Source organism: Patella vulgata, chromosome 3 (assembly GCF_932274485.2).
Source record: "Patella vulgata chromosome 3, xgPatVulg1.2, whole genome shotgun sequence".
Taxonomy (NCBI): Eukaryota; Metazoa; Mollusca; class Gastropoda; family Patellidae; genus Patella; species Patella vulgata.
In genome coordinates this window covers 11,475,977-11,496,682 of record NC_065881.2, presented here as the reverse complement: position 1 = coordinate 11,496,682, position 20,706 = coordinate 11,475,977, and the positions used below count along the sequence as shown (strand labels likewise).

At 37.3% G+C, this 20,706-nt stretch overlaps 1 long non-coding RNA gene across 1 annotated transcript in view; it reads right to left on the bottom strand.

The window, feature by feature from the left end:
* Positions 1-9,528: 9,528 nt before the first annotated feature.
* Positions 9,529-20,706, bottom strand: part of LOC126816243 (uncharacterized) — a 28,812-nt gene continuing 17,634 nt past the window's right edge. Inside the window, exons 4-6 of the long non-coding RNA XR_007678279.2 lie at positions 19,918-20,031; positions 13,512-13,619; positions 9,529-9,738 (exon numbers count right to left, since the gene is read on the bottom strand). This is a non-coding gene — a long non-coding RNA (uncharacterized LOC126816243). The remainder of the gene's footprint in view (positions 9,739-13,511; positions 13,620-19,917; positions 20,032-20,706) is intronic.

Sequence of the window (20,706 nt, the reverse complement as noted above, 5' to 3'; positions counted from 1 at the left end):
GTAAAAGTATGCAATACGAAGGTTGTCAACCTTCTAGAGGTCACAATTTTTATCCGATTCTGATGAAACTGAAATCATATATGCACGAATATCGAAAGGAACCGAGATCTTTGGGTTATAAACTTACATTTTAATTTTCAACAAAATCGAATAAATATTGCGACCTCTATAGGGTCCACAACCTTGATATACCATATTTTTACGCTGTTTGAGAACGAAGGGCGGCCATTTTGTCTGTCACGAAATTCGAATTCAGTCGTCCTTAGGGTGTATCGGTGATATAATAATACGGTTTTTTAAATCGGATAAAAATTATGACCTCTAGAGGGTCCACAAGCTAAAAACGCGATTTTTCGTACAATCAGGGGCCATAATTCAGGAAGTTTTGGTCCGATATGCCCGAATATCGAAAGGAATCGAGATCTGTGGGTTATAAACATACATTTCAAGATTAAACCAAATCGGATAAAAACTGTGACCTCTATAGTGTTCACGAGCTAAAATCGTGATTTTTCGCACAATCAAGGGTCATAATCCATGAAGTTGCAGTCCGATACATGCCAATATCGACAGGAACTGAGATCTTTGGGTGATAAACCTATATTTCAAGTTTCATTGAAATCGGACAAAAATTGTGACCTGTAGAGTGTTCACAAACAATTGTGGACGGACGGACAGGGGCGACGACAATATACGTCCACATAAAAATGTGGGCGTATAAAAATACTACGCAAACAAAATGTAAATAACAATATTACACAATGTTCGGGACATAATATGCAGGTACATAGTACATGTATATATACTCTTAAAATAAAGTAGGGGCTATTCAGAAAGAATACAGAACTGCAGAAATGCACTGCTGTTTTTATTAGAGGTAAACAGTGTATGTTAATAACAGGCCAATTGCCAACACATGAACATAAACAGTTCATATGGGCGGCTTATCAGACTGTCCCATTTTACTCGCAAAGAGATACACCGTCAAAAGTGAAAATTGACGTTTTTGATTTTTGTCTTAATAATGAGTAATTGCTCCACGAATCCTCAGACATTCAGCAATTCGTCGTGGCATGCTCCTAATCAACCGTCCAATCACGATTTGGGGCAATCTGACCCACTCCTCTTGCAGTGTTGTCGGTTGACGTCGACGAACACGTCTCCCGATCAAATTAAACGAAACACACTAAAACACAGATACCCTAAACAGTAAATCGTATGCAAGAACCAATAGGAAGGCAAACATGGGTAGATAAACCAGCACGCGACAGTTTTCGTCAACCCTTCCTTGAAGTGTCAAATTTGACAATGAACCCCTCCCACGTGTATGGCGCTATTGCGTGTCGCATGTGCAGCTCAGTGGTTCTCTTGGGGCGATAAGTTCTTCATCTGTGAATATACTCTCAAAGCATGTCACGTGTCCATGACTATTTATCATATCATATCACAACCTGCATAGGTATTTGCATTTCAATATCCCCTACTTTTTTTGAAAGGTATATATCATAGCGCTGAAGGTACCATTAGAAAATTCTTATCACATGATCTTGAATTGCGAGACAGTTAGAAGTTTTTTTAAGAAACCTTTAAGTATCATTATTATAACATAAAATATCAACAGATTATATAAAATATCTACAGATTATATAAAATATTAACAGATTATATAAAATATCAATATAAAATATCAACAGTATATAAAATATTAACAGACTATAAATTATCAACAGATTATATAAAATATCAACAGATTATTAAATATCAACAGATTATATAAAATATCAACAACAAATTATAAAATATCAACAGATTATAAAATATCAACAGATTATATAAAATATCAACAGATTATAAAATATTAACAAATGATATAAAATATTAGCAGATTATATAAAACATTAGCAGATAATAAAACTAAATTAGACCATCCCATCTTTAAGGATACCACAACCTTAATAAACAACATAACAATCCAGAAACAGAATGGTTTATACCTAATAAATTACCCACGGGACTTCCAATAATATCAGAATGTGGCAGTGAATCGTACAACGCATCACAATATATAGACCTTTTCTTATTACCCCTAGCATGCCAACACCCACCCTACCTTAAAGACACTAACGATTTTATTCACAAAAGAGTCCCAGAGCTCATTATCGTAATATCCATGGACGTACAGAGCATATACACGAGCATCGATAATAACACAGGAGTTGGAGCAGTTAGGAAAGCATTGGTTATGAACCCACAAGCATTCAGACCGGACGAAGAAATCCTCAAATTACTGGACATTTGTCTCAGGAGGAATGACTTCGTTGCTTTCAACGACCAAGTTTTCCGGAACTGCGATCGGAAAACGATTTGACCTGAGTTATGCAAATCTTTTCATGGCGGAGTGGGAAATTAAAGTTCTACCACTGTGCCCATTAAAACCAGATTTCTATGGACGTATTTTAGATGACGTTTTTCAACATTCTGAACAATTATCATCCATCTGTCAAATTAACCGCAAATGTAAGTCAAAACAGCATAGATTTCCTTGACACTACCGTTTTTAAAAGTAGCAAAACCAATTGGAAGCTAAAGTATTTTTCAAAGAAACCGACACACATCAATTATTGTTCAAAAGCTACTTTCACCCAAAACATACGTTCTCTGGCATCATAAAATCTCGGATTCTCCGTTTTCATAGTATATATACTCAGAAGACTGACTTTGAGTCAGAATGTACGCTGGTATTTAGCAAACTAAGAGAAAGGGGATACACCAAACGCTATCTCCGACGAATAAAAAACAACACTCTAGCTGAACTTGACACTGAAGAAAAAAAAATATGCAATCAGCAGTTAAAACCAAAACTTGTGGGCACCCAAGATGTCAAACATGCTAAATCATAAACATATCCGACCATTTTCATAACAAAACATCTGGCACACAAGTCCCAATATTAGACCAACTTTCATGCAGCGGTTCAAATATAATTTATATTTCATGTAGACAAACAATACATGAAACCCAAAATGCTCTTCGGGAAAAAAATTAGCGGTCACAGATTTGACATAGTCACGAAAAATAACAAACCGGTCTCAATTCACCCCAACCAACCATATCAAGACATTTCTGATCTCATTGTCACGTCAATAGAACAGACTAAGAGCGATATTGAAACTACAAATGAAATTAAAGTGTTTAGTCTAACAAGAGAAAAGATCTGGATCGACAAATTGAAAAACACTGCCCCACCAGGTTTGGATATTCATACGGCTAGCGCAATAGCCCCTTTTGTAGTCCCATATAGCGCAACAGCAGCAAGTGCATCTAAAATCATCAAAAAACACTATACTGTTCCCCAGGAAAATCACCCGAAATTTTCACGCAGAAAGTTATAATTGCATATTCTTAAAGTAAAAATCTGAACGACAACTTAGTGCACAGTAATTTGGACTAAATAACACTAGTCGTCTTCCTAAGCGTGTCACGAAATTTAGAACGGCACATTAAGAAAATGTGAAAAAAACACGTGATCCCAGCTGAGTATTCACTGGTGTGTAGGACTAGTCTCTGTCTACGGTTATATTCTGTCTGACTTACCATCTTTTTATTTTGCAAAATTCAAATATTTTTCATATATATTTAGCCAAGTGTACCGTTATTTTTTCATGTGTTCCAAGGTGTGCTGTTGGCAAAAAAAAGGTTGTGAACCACTGCCCTGAAAATCCAATCCTTAGTAGGAAACAAAATAATGTGGCTCTCACCCGAGAGCCTCAAATTTATTCTTTTTTCTTCAGAAACCAAAATACCAGAATACCACAAGCGATACCGAAGGAAGATCATCAGCGTCACCAACACCAAAATAACAGCGAAATCAACTTTGTATATAAATCTAATGTATTATATGTATTTTTAATAAAACTAGGAAATATCACGAACCAAATTTTCATCATCCTAGGTCAGTGCTTATGTGAAGACTCAACCTCTCCCCCAAATTTTTATACCTACAAGCCCGCCAACAATCACGTGCCCTAACTTTATTTATATCTCAGCAACCTTGACGAAATGATGAAAATTGAGCTGGCCTTAACAAATAGATTTACCTCTGCAGACGCATAATCATTGTAAACCGAAAATAGTCAAAACAAGTCAATGCCAATAACCAGTTTGAGCAATAACTAGTTTGAGAGCATTAGAGTGAATTAAAACGTGAAAAATTAGATAATTCCTAAAAGAAAAATAAATGCAAATGGCGATTTAACGGCAATACTATATACCGGAAAACAACCGAAACCAAACTAAAAACCTACAATGGTCAGATTTAGCTCTTTAATAGATATTGATTAATGGGGATATTTTGGGGGCCATACTATATACCGGAAAACAACCGGAAAACACCATTTTATACTGAATACCGGAAAACACCGGAAAAACACTAAATACCGGAAAACATCCTAAATACCGGAAAATACCCTAAATAGGTAACCCGAAGCCTGGTCCTCTGTGTGCGGTTTTGGATCAAGTGAGCGCCGATGAAGGAAGGTCAAGGTCATTACGATGTTCGTTTTACAAATAGCCCCCCCCCCCCCCCAAAATTTTTTTTTTTTTAAAAAAATCCGATTTTTTTTCTCCAAAATTTTGTTGATGCCTATTATGTTTGGAATGTTTTAAAAGACGCAATCAGTCTACCTCCATCATTGACCATATTTTATTTTGTATTTTAATTTTAGTTTTCAGTAAATTTCAGTGTTTCAGTATTTCAGTAGATTAAACACTGCCCTCGGAGGGCCCCATTATATGCCGGTTGCGCCGGTCGGTCTCCTGATTCTTACCAGTAACGCTGGCATCAGGGTGGTACGAATTAGTGGAAGGCACGACTAGGCTACCTCCTCCCTAGGTAACAAAAAATCGCATCATAAAACAGCAAGTATCATCAAAAGCGAGTTAATAAATCTCTGAATAGTTCGAGTTGAAGTTCCAGGTTTAACCGCTATGTGTCCTAATGACCAAACGAAATTCTCGGACAGGCTGTAATCTGAAAAGTGTCTATCCTTTCCAAGAGCTATCCATCTCGTTGGAAGGGCTAAAAATCTACTTGTTTCTGAGCTTACTTTCATTCCAGGGTCAAATATAATCACTTGAACCATAATAATATTCAACATATTCCAGCATATTCCATCATATTCCGAGGGCCGCACACAGGATTTTTTTCTGGATTACTTTTCGAGCTTTTTTCCCCAACTTGTTGACCAGTTTTCCTTGAGAAAACCCCAACTTTCGCCCAATTGTCCATGAGAAAACTACATATTCTATCTTACTGCATTGACGGGAAGTGGTAAGCTGGACGTCTGTGAAAAGGGTTGATCGATAAATTTTTAAGGAAGCAATTGTTGTTTTTGTTTGTGAAATGGAGGACTCTAGCCCCCGATGAGGCTACTTTCCCCCCGAGAACCTCAGGCAACCAATTTGTTTTATGTTGACCACTTCCTGGTGGCTGAAGACTTACACCGAATGCGTATTCGGAAAAAAATGTCCCCGAGAAAATGTTTTTTCAGACAATCGATATTCGAGATGTCTTCTGTTGCACAAATTATGCTGCACTGTGTAAGAACTTGCATCCTTTGATCTGAAGATTGTAGATGGAAAAGTATCATTTGCACAATTTCAAAGTAAACCTGCATTTTCGTATATCATTCCGTAATTTGTGATTAATGACAATGACTGTGGAAATAATATGGGTTGAGGAACGGAAGATCTATGTTCGTCACGTGACTGGACAATTCCACCCCCGTCCCACCCTGACGATGATCCCTCCCGGAGCGGCGCGGCGCGCTCTCTAAAAAAATCTCGGGCACAGTCTTCTAAGTTTTCCGGTAGCTATTTAGTAACCCGGAGTTTGGTCCTCGTGTGTCGTTTTGGACCAGGTGAGCGCTGATAAAATAAGTTTATTAACATACAAGCGAGCGATCGCCTACGGTCAAAGAAAAATTTCTTTTCAGATTTTTTTTAACAATTTCTTCTCCCAAATTTCTCTCAAAAAAATATTCAAATTTTTTTTCCAGTATTTTTCTCTGTATAATTATTTTCTACGGAATGTTTTTTTGTAAAACCAATTTTTCGGAAAAATTTGAATTTTTTTTTTATGACAGAAATTTATTTTCGTCAAAAAAATTTTGGAGAAAAAAAAAACGGAAATTTTTTTGGGGTTGGGGGGGCTATTTGTAAAACGAACATAGTAATGACCTTGACCTTCCTTCATCGGCGCTCACTTGGTGTTTTCCGGTATTTAGGGTGTTTTCCGGTATTTAGTGTTTTTCCGGTATTCAGTATAAAATGGTGTTTTCCGGTAGTTTTCCGTTGTTTTCCGGTATATAGTATTGCCGATATTTTGGTATATTCTGACAATTATTATAAATATTTCAAACTTACATATCTCTACATCTGACCTAGTGGCTGCTTGAAAACACAAAATCGATGCCAAAATAATTCGCAAATATTGATTATTGGCGATATTTTGGTATATTCTGACAATTATTATAAATATTTCAAACTTACCTATCCCCACATCTGACTTAGTGGCTGCTTGAAAACACAAAATGGATGCCAAAATAATTCGCAACATTTTACCAACTTTAAATGTTGTAACTCAAGTATTCTGTTTTGTTTCAAGTTGTAAACGTTGTAACGTCAGGAATCTTTCCGCTACGACTGAAGTTTGTTGGTTATTCACGTCATGTTTATAGTAAAATCAGTTCACACCTGTATTCATTAGTTTAACGGCAAAAGAAATGTTACCAATAAAACAGTTTATTATTATTAAAATTTATATCAACATTGGATGACTAAAGCCGTCATTTTAATATTCGCCTTATCGCCGGATTTAAACATGTTTTGCTTATTATTCAAATGAGTCTTGTTTGTTAATAAACATGTAAAATGAAATGGGGTTTAATGTCCTACTGGGCTAATGAAGACGGGCTTACGCCATACAGTGTGCTATGAGGGACATTTTATCCGGACAGCGGCACTATGGCCTACTCTTATATCGAATTCAAACTGCTAAGGGATCTTTTACGTGCACGCCAATATATACACGGGACCTCAGTTTTTAGTCCCATCCGAACGACTAGACAGCTGTCCTTGTCAGGCTCTCCGTCCTGCACCACTGACAAATGGTAACCACATCGGAAAATCCCGATAAACTTTCTCGGCCAATGCGACCTCCAGGCTAGCGAGCCAGCGTCTTACCCACTTAGCCACGCATAAGCTACAAAACATAATACGTAAATTATATCAGATTTAATTAGAAAGTTAAATTGACACACAGACATGAACAGGTGCACTATCATCGGAAATATCAAATTAGTTGCTGCCATTATTAGAATGATATGAAATAGAATGATTTAATATATCCTGTTAATAACGACGCAAAACAAACCTGGATAAAATTTAGATATTAGAGATCAACAGATCAACACACGGCCTGACCAGGTCCGAGAAACATCAAATATTTTTGGGATTAACCCACGCTTAATTGTACCCAAATTGAATATTTAACATTCGATTAAAGGTGTATTATGGGAGATTAGATAAAGAGTTGACAGTTCTCGCCGTAATAGTTAAAAAGTAGATAACGTAAATAGAATATGCTGAAAATTTCAGTCACACTGCTCCACTATAAAAACGAAACAAAATAGGATCTGTGGTTTAATGAGATTGTTGAAATTCTATATATCGGTAAAATTACAATTTTGAGCATATTCTCATTGTGAAAGGATAAAAGCCAACGAGGCAAAATAATCATAAGTGTTGGGTAATTTGTCAGTTGAACAATAAAACTTTTATTGTCAGTACTATGTAAATTAATTGTTTTCAACTCATTTGAGACAAAGCCTTTTTAACTGACGGGAAATGAATAATGACTATTATATGGAGATGTGAAGAGGACACAAATTAATCAAGAAATAATAACCACGGACATGTCTAAATTTATCTTATCGTCCATTGATCCTAAAATTCCACATTGCGAACTAATCATCTACCAAACATTTATGAAATAAAAAAAAAATGTTTTTAGAGAAACAAAATAAAATTTACTGATCCTATGAGGTTTTGGAAAAGAAACAACGTTCTCAATGGAGGTTATTTAAAGCTTCTATTTACAGTAAAACAGGATAGATTTATTATACCCCCCCCCCTCACTCTTAAATGCATGTAATTAAATTCACACATTGGATATACGGCTACCCCAATAATATCTTTCTATTATTGGCCAAAATATGTTCATCTCATTATATGTGCCTGTGCAGTTTGCTCCTACTATTTAGATGTATTTCACGTTACTTTCATAGTTATGTGGCATGCCTATTCTTTATAACCTAATTACGGCACCTGATGAATGCCCGACCCCAGAGTGATGCCACGTCCATTTTTTGTGTATAGCCTACAGGGCGCAATTGTTTGCAAACTTTTTCCTTATACCCGAAGTACGGCAACTATAAATTTTGATGGGTGCACGACCACCAGAGTGGTACAACTTCGAATTTATTGTGTGTATTGCCTACAGGGTGCAATTCTGAATGGATTAACTTGGAACATAGCATACGTTTTCCTAATATCCCAAGGACGGCAACTATAGATTTTGATGCATGCCCGATCCTCCAGAGTGGTACAACGTCGAATTTATTGTGTGTATTGCCTACAGGGTGCAATTCGGAATGAATTAACTTAGAACATAGCATACGTTTTCCTTATGCCCCAAGGACGGCAACTATAGATTTTAGTGCATTTCAGACGCACAGGCGCGGTGATAATACACATTGTTGTTAATATTTTTTCTGTAAATACTATACAGGTCGATATTATTAACAGATTTGATTCAAATTCGGCATGACCAAGCAGTAAGTATAATGCGCTGCCTCCCTAAACAGAAGGTCCGCCCCGGTCTTCATCCAGGTAGGCCCCTATTGGAAAACCCCCGTTATGCACTGGCCAGCCCTTAGTCAGGACTTAAACCCGATTGAACATCATTGGGATGAAATTCAGAGAAGACTTAATAAAGTCGTACCGAGACCATACACAGCCGATCGATTGGGCCAGGCTTTTCTTAGAGTGTGGTTCCAGGTGCCAATGGTGTTCATCAATCTTCTGGTCCCCTCCATGTACAGACGCTGAGCTGCTGTTATTGGCACTCGCGGTGGACACACCAGATACTGATATATAGACTGTGCACAGACTCTAAACCTTCTCGTAATGTCTCGGAATGGTGATGAATTAATCACTAATGTTGTTCACAAAAAATTGCCTTGATCCATTTAGTAAGTCGTTTACTAGAATGGTTTGATTAAAGTGCCTCTCTGATTTTAAAATCGTACTGACGGGTTTGTTTTTTTTGTTGTTATTTTTTTTTTGGGGGGGGGGGCTGTTTAGTATATAAACTTTTCAGTACAAGAGACGACCGGTCCCACCCTCTCCACACAAGACAAACAATATTGCTGCTGATAAAATTTTATTAAACATAAAACGTGTGGGATGACCAATTACAGTCATTGGTTATTAGTTGAAATTTATATAATAATGTCCTTTTGTAACTTTAATGTAGGATAGATATACATTTTGAATAAAAGAAATACTGATTGAAATTTAAAATTTAGTAATAAGAATATATTTATGATAATTTATGCTCCGAGACAAACATAAGACAGCTTGGAGTTGTTCACACACATCATCTGGTGAATTAATCGGCTAAAATAAATAAAAAAAGATGATTGGTAACAATGCGGATATTAATTGGAATCTTCTAGCGGAGTGGGAACAAGTTCCAAAATGGGGACTTCTGCTGTATGGATCATTTGTACATTTGAAATAGAATGAAATAAAATAGTTTAACCACTTTACCGCACCAACTTTTGGTCTTCAAAGGAATTATTAGTGAGCACTCGTCACTTCAGTCAGTTATATAGGGGGTAACTCGTGTTTTCCGTTTACGTTCGTCACTCCCGATTGTTGAAAGATTGATTACGCATCTATCGAAGCGATTAATGATCTCTAGCTGTGATAAAATAATTACCTCTCTCTCTCTCTCTCTCTCTCTCTCTCTCTCTCTCTCGATTAGATCTAACCTTCTCTCCTTATCGACCGGGGTTCACCGTGGATCACTGAATAAGACGCAAGCTCACTAACCAGGATTTCTTCGGATCGCATCTATCGTAGCGATTAATGATCTCTGTGATAAAATAATTACCCCCCTCTCTCCCTCACTCTCTATCTCTCGCTCTCTCTCTCTCTCTCTCTCTCGATTAGATCTAACCTTCTCTCCTTATCGACCGGGGTTCACCGTGGATCACTGAATAAGACGCCAGCTCACTAACCAGGATTTTTTCGGATCGATCCCAGTCTTTGCTGAAAAATGTCCGTGTTTTTCCCAAAACGTAATTGAAAAAAAGTAATTGAATGTCATTAGATAAGAGAACACGAGAGAAAAAGATATAGTCCGTACATTCCTTTGTGTTTATTCATTCTATACTTATAAAAACATGGTAATGCACGGACTTTTCGTATTTTTCTTTCATGTTCTCTTATCTAGTGACAGTCAATTTGTTTATGAATTGTCAGATATCTTTTCAGTCTCACACAACAACTGTTGGTCTTCGAAGGAATTATTAGTGAATAGAAATTCACCCATGTATCTGTTATCACCCGTCACTTCAGTCATTTATATAGAGGGATGACTCGTGTTTTCCTTTTGCGTTCGTCACTTCCGATTGTTGAAACATTGATTACGCATCTATCGTAGCAATGATATCTGTGGTAAAATTATATGTGGAACGTGTTTAACCAGTTCTATCACATATGTGATAATGACTGGCTGGCACCAATATTGTCCTTTAAGCCTCTTTTCATTTTACAATTAATGCACTAAGGGAGATAACTATGATTATTGATTTTTCTGGTTTCAGACCACAGTAAACTCAGTGATCTACCAATTTTATATCCATGTGCCAATATGTGATAATGACTGGCTGGCACCAATATTGTCCTTTAAGCCTCTTTTCATTTCATTTCCACGCGATTGTACAAAAACTCCTATATAAAGAGTATTCGTCAAGGCTTTCGTGATCTGATTACAGTGACAGTTATATTCTTATTTACATGTGACCATTCTATGGAATGTAATTACTGCTTATCGAGCGACGTTTTGACTAGGTGTTTCTAGTCTTTATAAAGCAATGATAAAATATAAAATATAAGTAACTACACAATACAGAGAAACCAAGTCGAAACGTCGCTCAGTAATAATCAGTAATTGTGACCTGTATACTCCAGTTCAGTAACTATTAATGCCATTGGAACGATTTAGTCAAGTTCTTAGTATCAGTCGAAAATATGTGCTTGTATCTTACACCAAGCACCAGGACAGCATAAGACGGTGCACATTGTTGTATCTAGTAGGCGTCTATACGATTTGTAATCAAAATAGAAACAATTATTTTCTAGTTTATATCATCCAAAATAGACTACATTATTTTGAGAATCGATCTTCTGTACAGCACTAGTGGGAAAGTTTAATCTTACGTGACTTAATTTGTGGAAAGCATAGGAAACTGATGCCTTCCAAAATTAACTCGAACGCATTAAAGAAGTAGTTGACAGGGCAACACTGATTTCGTATAAAGGGGAATTAATGTAAATTGTTTAAAATAATATAATGGAGATTTGTTTGTATATTATGTATTAACATAAATGTTCGTTTTGATAGAGATTGTATTTGATTATTGTAAATACAGCAGGTTGCTAGTGTAGCGTCCAATGGTTGTATCCACAAAGACTCACTTGTGGAACCTCGGCTACTGATCTGTTATCTAGGGAGGGATTTTTTCTAAGCTCGCCTGGGATCACAACGCTCTTCGGATGGTAAAAAGTGACTATAAGGAATCCCTTCCCAAGTTCTTGACCAGGATCTCCAATAATTGAACGAAATACGACTGCAATGTCGCCTTGTACACAGTCTCCCCTTATAAAATAAAACCACTTTCAGAAGAAACTCAAATTATGGTCGACACATACCCACACGTGTACACGATCAGCAACGATATATAACATCTGGTAAACTGACACACACGTAATAAACGAACAATAATATGATCTCTAATATAATAACACCAGAGACTAGAGGTAGTAAAACATCATTAAGCAATAAAACTTAGCACCCAACACTTAGACTGCATAAAAAATATCTCAACCAATCATGGCAGCTGAAACATATTTGTTACTTAAAATACGTTACGATTCTACACACACCACCTCAGGTGTTGGTATTGGCAAAACTGTGACAGGACTGAATTCCGTATCACTTGATTGCAATTCTGTCAATTCGGAACCTTCTGAACTGACAATGGAGCACCCCCATTGACAACTTCAGGCAACGAGTACCATTGGTTGATTTCTCTGCCGCTCGCGCAAGACAGGGCAAGATCTCAATCAAGCGTTGTGATTTTTGACAATGCGGGATTTTATACAGATTAATTTCTCGAACTCCTTAGAATTTACGGTATTCTTATAGTTACACCGTAATTTTTCAACCTGATAAGTATTCCTCAGTAGTGACGAATTTCTCCAATTTAGAACTTTGAAATTTCCAAATGCAGCAGTTGAAAATTGTGAAACGATCGATTTCAATAATTTCGTTGTTTGGTTTTGCTTAATACTTCTAATTCCCGCATGTATGAAGGATTTTAAAATTATGAAAATAAAGTTCAGGTCTAATACTGTCCGGAAAGATGATTAATTTTGCAGAGTTAAAATTAAAATAGTGTTTTAGTAGGTTTGTTTTTATTTCCACGACGAGTACACGTATTAACGACGTGTGCATACTTCAATTTTATTTCAATCATTCGCCTGCGCGTAGGGGTCTTTAGCAGTGGGAGGAAACCGGAGGTTGGACAGGCGACCCTACTCCTTGTCACGTACAACGTCAATAAATATCCAGATGGACCGCTTTCATTGTCCACCCCACGGACGACATCCCTGACAAGAAAGACCCGAACAAGAATAATCCCGAGGGTTCTTCTAAATCCATACCGGGATTCGAACCCGCGATATTTTATAGTCGAGAGCCCCCTTCCTCCGACCCCTGCCTGTTCGACTCTACACTTGATAAATAAGAGATAGAGAAATGCGGTCTAACGTACACTCCCCTGCAGCAACAAGGTTATTTCGGGACTAAAATATGGTTCAATTTTATCTGAATATTACGCTTGTGCGCGGGGGTCTTTAACTTTTGGAGGAACCCCCGATTCTGGACAGTCACTCTACTCCTATTCACGTACAGGTGGGGAATCTAAACCACTTGACTGAATGGCAGACCTTATGATATAACAACACGCATGCCTTACCACCCCCACCCCTCTCCCCCACCCTTTAATAAATAAGAAGAGACATAAATATGCTTACCCTCGCATACCCCGCACTTATAAGGACATTTTTTTTTAAGGCTGCTGAAACATTAATATGCTTACCCTTGCATACACCACACCTAAAACCACAGTCTTTTTTATAGCTGTTGACAATATCACAATGGTGTTGTTCGATTAGACTACACCATGTTTTATCAGGATCACATTCAACTGTAACAAAAACAGAAATACCATATTCCTGAGGCAATAATCCGGGGTTTTAACTCTTATGGAGCTATTACAATGGAGTTTTTCGATTTGACTACACCATGTTTCATCAGGATCACATTCAGCTGTAACAAAAACAGATTAGAGTGGGTGTTACATCAGGGAAATACCATACTCCTGAGGCAATAGTCCGGGGTTTTGACGGAGATTGTCTGTTTTCATCACCCAATCTATTCCATCCTCTCCTCAATTCTACGGAAGTTGTAGTTGGATATATTCAGATTGTTGCAACCAATGGTGCCTTTCCTAAAACATTGGACAATAATTGATAAAAAAAACCTGGGGGGGGGGGGGGGTGCTGTGACTACTGTCTGCCCTGACTGGGGCTAATAAAGACGGGCAAACGCCGTACAGTGTGCTATGACGGAAATTTTGCCCGGACCGCGGTGCTACGGCCTACTCTTATATCGAATTCCAAATGCCAAGGAGTCAATGTGTACACGGTAACTCGGGTTTTCGTCCTATCCGAACGACTAGACAGCTGCCTTGTCAGTCCCTCCGTCCTGCACCCCTGACAAGGGTACAGGCAACGATTCTATGCGGAACTGGGTTTGCTTGATGTCTTTTTTATCAAACGCCTTTCAGTACTAATAACTGTTAATAATATAGCAAATTTAAAGAAAAATGAACGGAATTTTCTAAAGCCGATGTAACAAAAAAAAAATATAAATTAATATTACTGTAAACAATAGATTTTTACGGCTTTAAGAGTTGATAGATGTGTAGAAAATTTCACGTGCGATGTCTATCTATTAGTATTTATAGCAATATAGAGTGATCCACGTACAGAAAAATATGCAATAAACAAACAATATTTGAGGCTTATTTTACCATACATGATAAGACTTACATTTAAAAACATTATATTATTCATGAACAATTAAAGTATTGCTAAGTGAGATTTTTGAGTGATTTAACCTTTTCAAACTTTGTTTTCATCGTGTTGAAATTTTGACCAACCATGCCGCGTTGCAGCGGCAGGGTTTTTTTTGTCACAAAGAGTTAAGGTCCCTGGTCACATTAAAATCTCAACAAATTGATCTGAAACTAGTGAAGCAAATTTTTTAATTTCCGTGTTTGGGACTCTTCGTTTTCTTTTGTACACGCAAATGGCCATTAAATTTAACATGTGTACGCATGCGCAAACGCTTAGTTATTATTATTTTTTTAACAATATGTTGCACGCCCTCAAATTTCTTAATACTACTGTTTATAATACTACAGTGACAATTAAAATACAAGTTTGCCTGGATATGAAAAGATCGACGTTTGACACGAATTGTTTAAAGTTGAGCCTGATATAAACATGAACATTGATTTCTTTTCTACACCCAGTACCAGCGGACATCGGTTTGTTTATAATGGCATATAATATTGTTAGTCTCATAGAGAAATGAATATATTGCGCATCATAATGTATGTTGAACAATGTACGAAGAAAAGATATTTTTGAATTATTAATAATACATTAACAATCGAACTGTGTAGTTTTTTGATGGTGATTTAAAATTTAAGTTGGTGTAGTTGGAGAGAGAGGTTTAACGTCGACTCGACACAAACTAGGTCATTTCGGGACTATAACATGGTTCAATTTTAATTCAATAATTCCACGAGGTTGGACAGGCGACCCTACTCCTCGTCACGTACAACCCGGGAATCGAAACCCCGTCAGGCGACTGTTAATTCGAATATTAGAGAAAAAAACACTAAAAATTAATTTTTTTGGCTAGTACTTTCATCGTTATCAAACGAATCGTCAGGCCATTTTAATGCGTTGAGAATTAGATCTTTTATACATTTTTCTTTTTTAAAATATATATATATATATATAAATATAAAGTTAAACATATCTAAAGAAAGTACTATTGTTTAATTGTCTACATGTTTCGTCTGAGCTTGTCAAGATATACAATAACAATAAGTAATTATTTTGAAATGTTTAATTTGGGTTTAAACTTGTCAATAAAATGATTTACTCCCACTGTGCCAGTTTTATTGTTTAGGGATTAATCAAATAATTAACGATACAACAGTGGGGATTAGTTAGGATTAAGGGTTAAGAGTTTACCAGAGGATTAACAGTTTAAGTTAATATTTTATTCCATTTTAAATCTACCTTTTTTTACACATTATTATGCTAAAATACAATATTTAAATTTGTTAGCATATAATGTACAAGTTATCATTTAAACATTTTATTTAATCACACATTTTCCTATTAATAATACATCTTCAACAAAATACATCTTACAATCCAACTAAATGGGAGACAGCATCCCCGTACTCGATGACGGTGTGATGCCCTTCATGGAGGCACCGCTTTTTAGTTACCAGTCTGTCTTCCAAGTGCCGGTACTTCCTTTTTCTGGGTTTGCTAGAGGCACCAGCAGCAAGCTGTTTCAGAGTTACAGCGACGAATGCCTGTTCTTGCTTGATTAGATGGATAAAACGAAATATGTTGGGGTGGCTGGTTACCAGTTTGTTCATTTTCGAATGCCACCCTTCAACGTTGTTGGTTTTGCGTGGGCCAGTTGTCTGAAAATGGTTCCACATATCTCGCTCACCTCCTTCCACCCACTGCTCAGTCACGTAATCGGTAAACTCGCGTACTCCGGGATATTCCAAATCAGATTCTTCTAGAGCATTCAGCCAGTAATCGTCTATGTCTCTTTGTCGTACCAGTGGAAGAGCTGCTGCTCTGCGGACAATCAAATTTTAAACCATTGGATTTTCTGCAAAAGCCACCTGAAATTAATAAATAGATAAATTAGTTCACAGTGCTGCAAAACAGTATGAATCATTTACAATGTATAATTACTTCTTTCCAATGCTTGTACATTTGAATAGTGCCATAAAGGAATATTGAATATATACGTTGGTTTTAATGTAGTATACCAGTATGGTTACATGTATATTTACCTGCAGACCGGATCTCTGTGCTCCTACCAGATTGCCTGTCGAAAATGGAATATGCAGCCCTTTAGTTGGCAGTCGAAGACGCTGGCAGTGGCGTTCAGGGCAGCATCACACCAGGGCGCAGATTGATGTTGTATTGTGCAGCCTTCTCATCTATGATGGTGAATAGTTGCATGTAAGTCGACTGTTTCTTGTCTGGTAGCAGAGCGTAGACCAGTGGAACAATCTTGTTGTGTACAGATGCATGAATGGTGTACATCTGATAAAAGAGTGATGGACAGCTGCTGAAAGTACCATCACATAAGTATGTATCCGCTGCTGCTAGTTGTCTCAGGTTGTCCAAAGTGGCAAAGATCATCAATTTGTTGTAGTTTTCTGTGTGGAGGAGGAAGTCTTCGCCGTCTGTTGTCTTCTGGTATTCTTCAGGTAAGTTGATGTTGTTCCTGAACTTCGGAAGACATGGCAGCGTCTTCGCTCTCGATCGGTACAGGGAAGATTCTGCGGAGTGAAATAAGGGAACATGTTGCACGAAGTCCTCTCGACTAACTCTTGAAACAAAACAAAAAACGAAAATAAGAACTAAATGTAACATTTGGTGAATGGAATAAATATTGATATAAACTTGTAATAACTTAATATAAACTTGTAATAAATTGATATAAACTTGTAATAAATTAATATAAATTTGTGAAATAAATTCATGATAAATTGATATAAGCTTGAATATTAATTTGAAATGCAAATTGTTTGATAACTTACTTGTAAGTTCTTCCTGATAGAGTGTTGGTACTGGTCGATGGTCAGCCTTTATAAGATCCTTTAAGTTGGCAAGGAACTTGTCCATCGCAATCTTATCGTTGTTGGCCGGGTGGTTGTGGCAATCTCTGTATGTGGTGATCAGGTTGTCGAGGGTATTGATGGTCGATGGACAAGTAGTCTTACAGCATCTCCAATGGACCCTATCCCCTTTCCTCGTTCGAATTCTAAATTTATGCCCTCTATACACCAGATTTTGGCCACCCTGAGCATTTGGTATGAAACTAACATCTACTTGAACGTTTGCCATCTTGTGATATCTGTCAGATCAATGTTGTTGACAGTGGTTCCATATATATAGTGTCCTCTGAACGGGTTTCACCACTTAGGTAAGTTTTAACAAAAAATTGCTTATTATCATGATAAAATAAGATGAACACAGTTTACATGCCATATGCTGAACGAATTATCTGTTGAACACAGTCCTCTACGCCATAAAATTGGCCCACTTGATTAAGCCAATTAAGGCTGTTAATTAAAATCCGATAATCCAGGGATTAAAAACTGGCACAGTGGGAGTACCCCAATAAAATATTGTTCCTTCAATCTCAATTTCATGGGATCTGAATACGGCATCTTAAAGAAACGGTATATTTTGAACTCGCCCTTACCGAAGATATCAAGGTGCTCACTTAAAGGGACCTTCCTTAAATTTGGTTCCCTGATATGTTGTCTATGAACCGTTACTCTGTTTTGTAACTTGTTCGTGCAACCGATTTAAAGATCGGCACAGCCACTACATTTTATGACATATAATACATGAGTTACTTTACAGTTCATACTTTCATTGACAAAAAATTCTTTTCCACTGTCAAATATAAATTGGCTAGGCGTATCTGTACCGTCGTGTTTAACAAGGTAACTAAATTTCAAAGACTACAGGAATTGAGAGAATTTCTGCTACCCCGCAAATATCCCTCCACATTAATTAATGACGGAATTCGAAGGGCTAGTAAAATACCGTTAACGGAATTAAGGCAGGTAAAGATAAAAGATACAAATCACAATATAATTGCATTTGCCACCACCTTTAATCCTCACAATCCTAATTTTTCCAGCGTAATTAAAACACATTTTCCACTACTTCAACAAGATAAAAAAAAATGAAAAAAACTTATTGATGCACAAACGTTTATACCGTCAAAAAGACAATATAAAAACCTTAAATCACTGTTAACTAGGGCTAAATTTGTATCATTCAGTCCAATTAAGGAAGTTGTAAAATGGGGAAGGGATAATTGCGACAAGGATTATGTTCTCTCGGGTGGCATATTAATAGGTTAATTTAATAATATTTAGAAGCATTGTGTGACACTACGGCCCGACAGATGTGTAATCAGGAACTTCCAGACAACGGCCCGTGATACTATCGTCTAGGAATTTCTTCGACTTCACATCATGATAACTATTTCCAATGTTAAATTAAGACTGGAACACTTTTTACGTTAACTATGTTTTTATATCTTTATAACATCCATAATACAGGAAACTACGTACACAGCTATGATATTAAATATGAGTTCTCTTTCCCGAGCTTGTGTTTACTAGATTACGATTACCATTTCGTAAGGACAAGTTTACTGACGTACCCCCTAACATCATATGGCTCTCCTACGACTTAACAGGGTGCTCTAATCCGAACGATGTTTGTTTCCCAGCCTAGGAGGCTTTTGGTATAATCGACCTTCCCCCGGGAACGGTCTCAGTGATATCTAAAGGAAATTCAACCGCGCACGTTCGTTATAAAGAGGTTACGTGCATGAGTCATGTATCGAGCCCCGGGAAATTGACCAGGTGCTTCCTTTACCGGATTGGTCAGGTGCAAAGATGCTACCCTAGATCTCAACACAGTGTACTTATTTGGCACCACGATTCTAACACATGGGATTACCATATTTGGATTATCAGACTATGATGTCATTGCCCGACTTTATACCACCAGACACATTCTTGTTAGCCTATTTCGTGTTGTCAGTGGTACTAGCTAACGATGACAAAACATGAACCAGAACACCTCTACAGAACTTAGGTAACATCTACAGTAAATAGACCCCATAGTATTATAATTGTACCAAACCAGAGGTTACTTGTAGTGAAGTACCAGGATTACTAGGTATGAATGCTATCCGTCATTGTTGGTCTGTTATTGAACATTTGACGAAACATCGTAGATCAAGAGTTTCGTTGAGATGTTACTGCAACGTTATCGCGCAACGAAAAGACCCTTCATGGATTTGTGAAGTTCGCCGGAAAAACTCCTGTAGTTCTTTCGGGACTAACATATGGTTCAAGTTTATCTGAATATTACGCTTGTGCGCAGGGGTCTTTAACTTTTGGAGGAACCCCCGATTTTCGACAGTCACTCTATTCCTAGTCACGTACAAGCGGGAATCAAAACCATATCACTTGACTGAATGGCAGACCTTATGATATAACAACACGCATGCCTTACCACCCCACCCCTCTCCCCCACCCTTTAATAAATAAGAAGAGACATTAATATGCTTACCCTTGCCCTTGCATACACCGCACTTATGAAGACAGTTTATTTTAACGCTTCTGGAGCTATCACAATACATTTTGTCGATTCGACTACACCATGTTTTATCAGGAACACAATTAACTGTAACAAAATCAGATTATAGTGGGTGTGTTACAAATGGGAAATACCATATTCCTGAGGCAATAGACGGGGCTTTGACGGAGTTTGTCTATTTTCATCACCCAATCTATTCAATCCTCTCCTCCATTTTACGCAAGTTGTAGTTGGATACTATTCAGATTGTTGCAACCACTGGTGCCTTGCCTAAAACATTGGACAATTGATAAAAAGAAACCTGGGGAGTGGTGCTGTGGCTCCTGTCTGCCCCGACTGCGCTAATAAAGACGGGCATACGCCATACAGTGTGCTATGACGGAAATTTTCCCCGGCCTACGGTGCTTTGGCCTACTCTTACATCAAATTCCAAATGCCAAGGAGTCAATATGTACATGGTAACTCGGTTTTTCGTCCTATCCGAACGACTAGACAGCTGCCTTGTCAGTCCCTCCGTCCTGCACCACTGACAAGGGTACAGACAAAGATTCGATGCGGAACTCGGTTTGCTTGATGTCTTTTTTATCAAACGTCTTTCAGTACTAATAACTGTTAATAATAAAGCAAATTAAAAAAAAGTATTAGTATTTACAGCAATACAGGGTGATCCACGTACAGAAAAATATGCAATAAACAAACTATATTTGAGGCTTATTTTAACATACATGATAAGATTTACCTTTAAAAACATTATTCATGAAC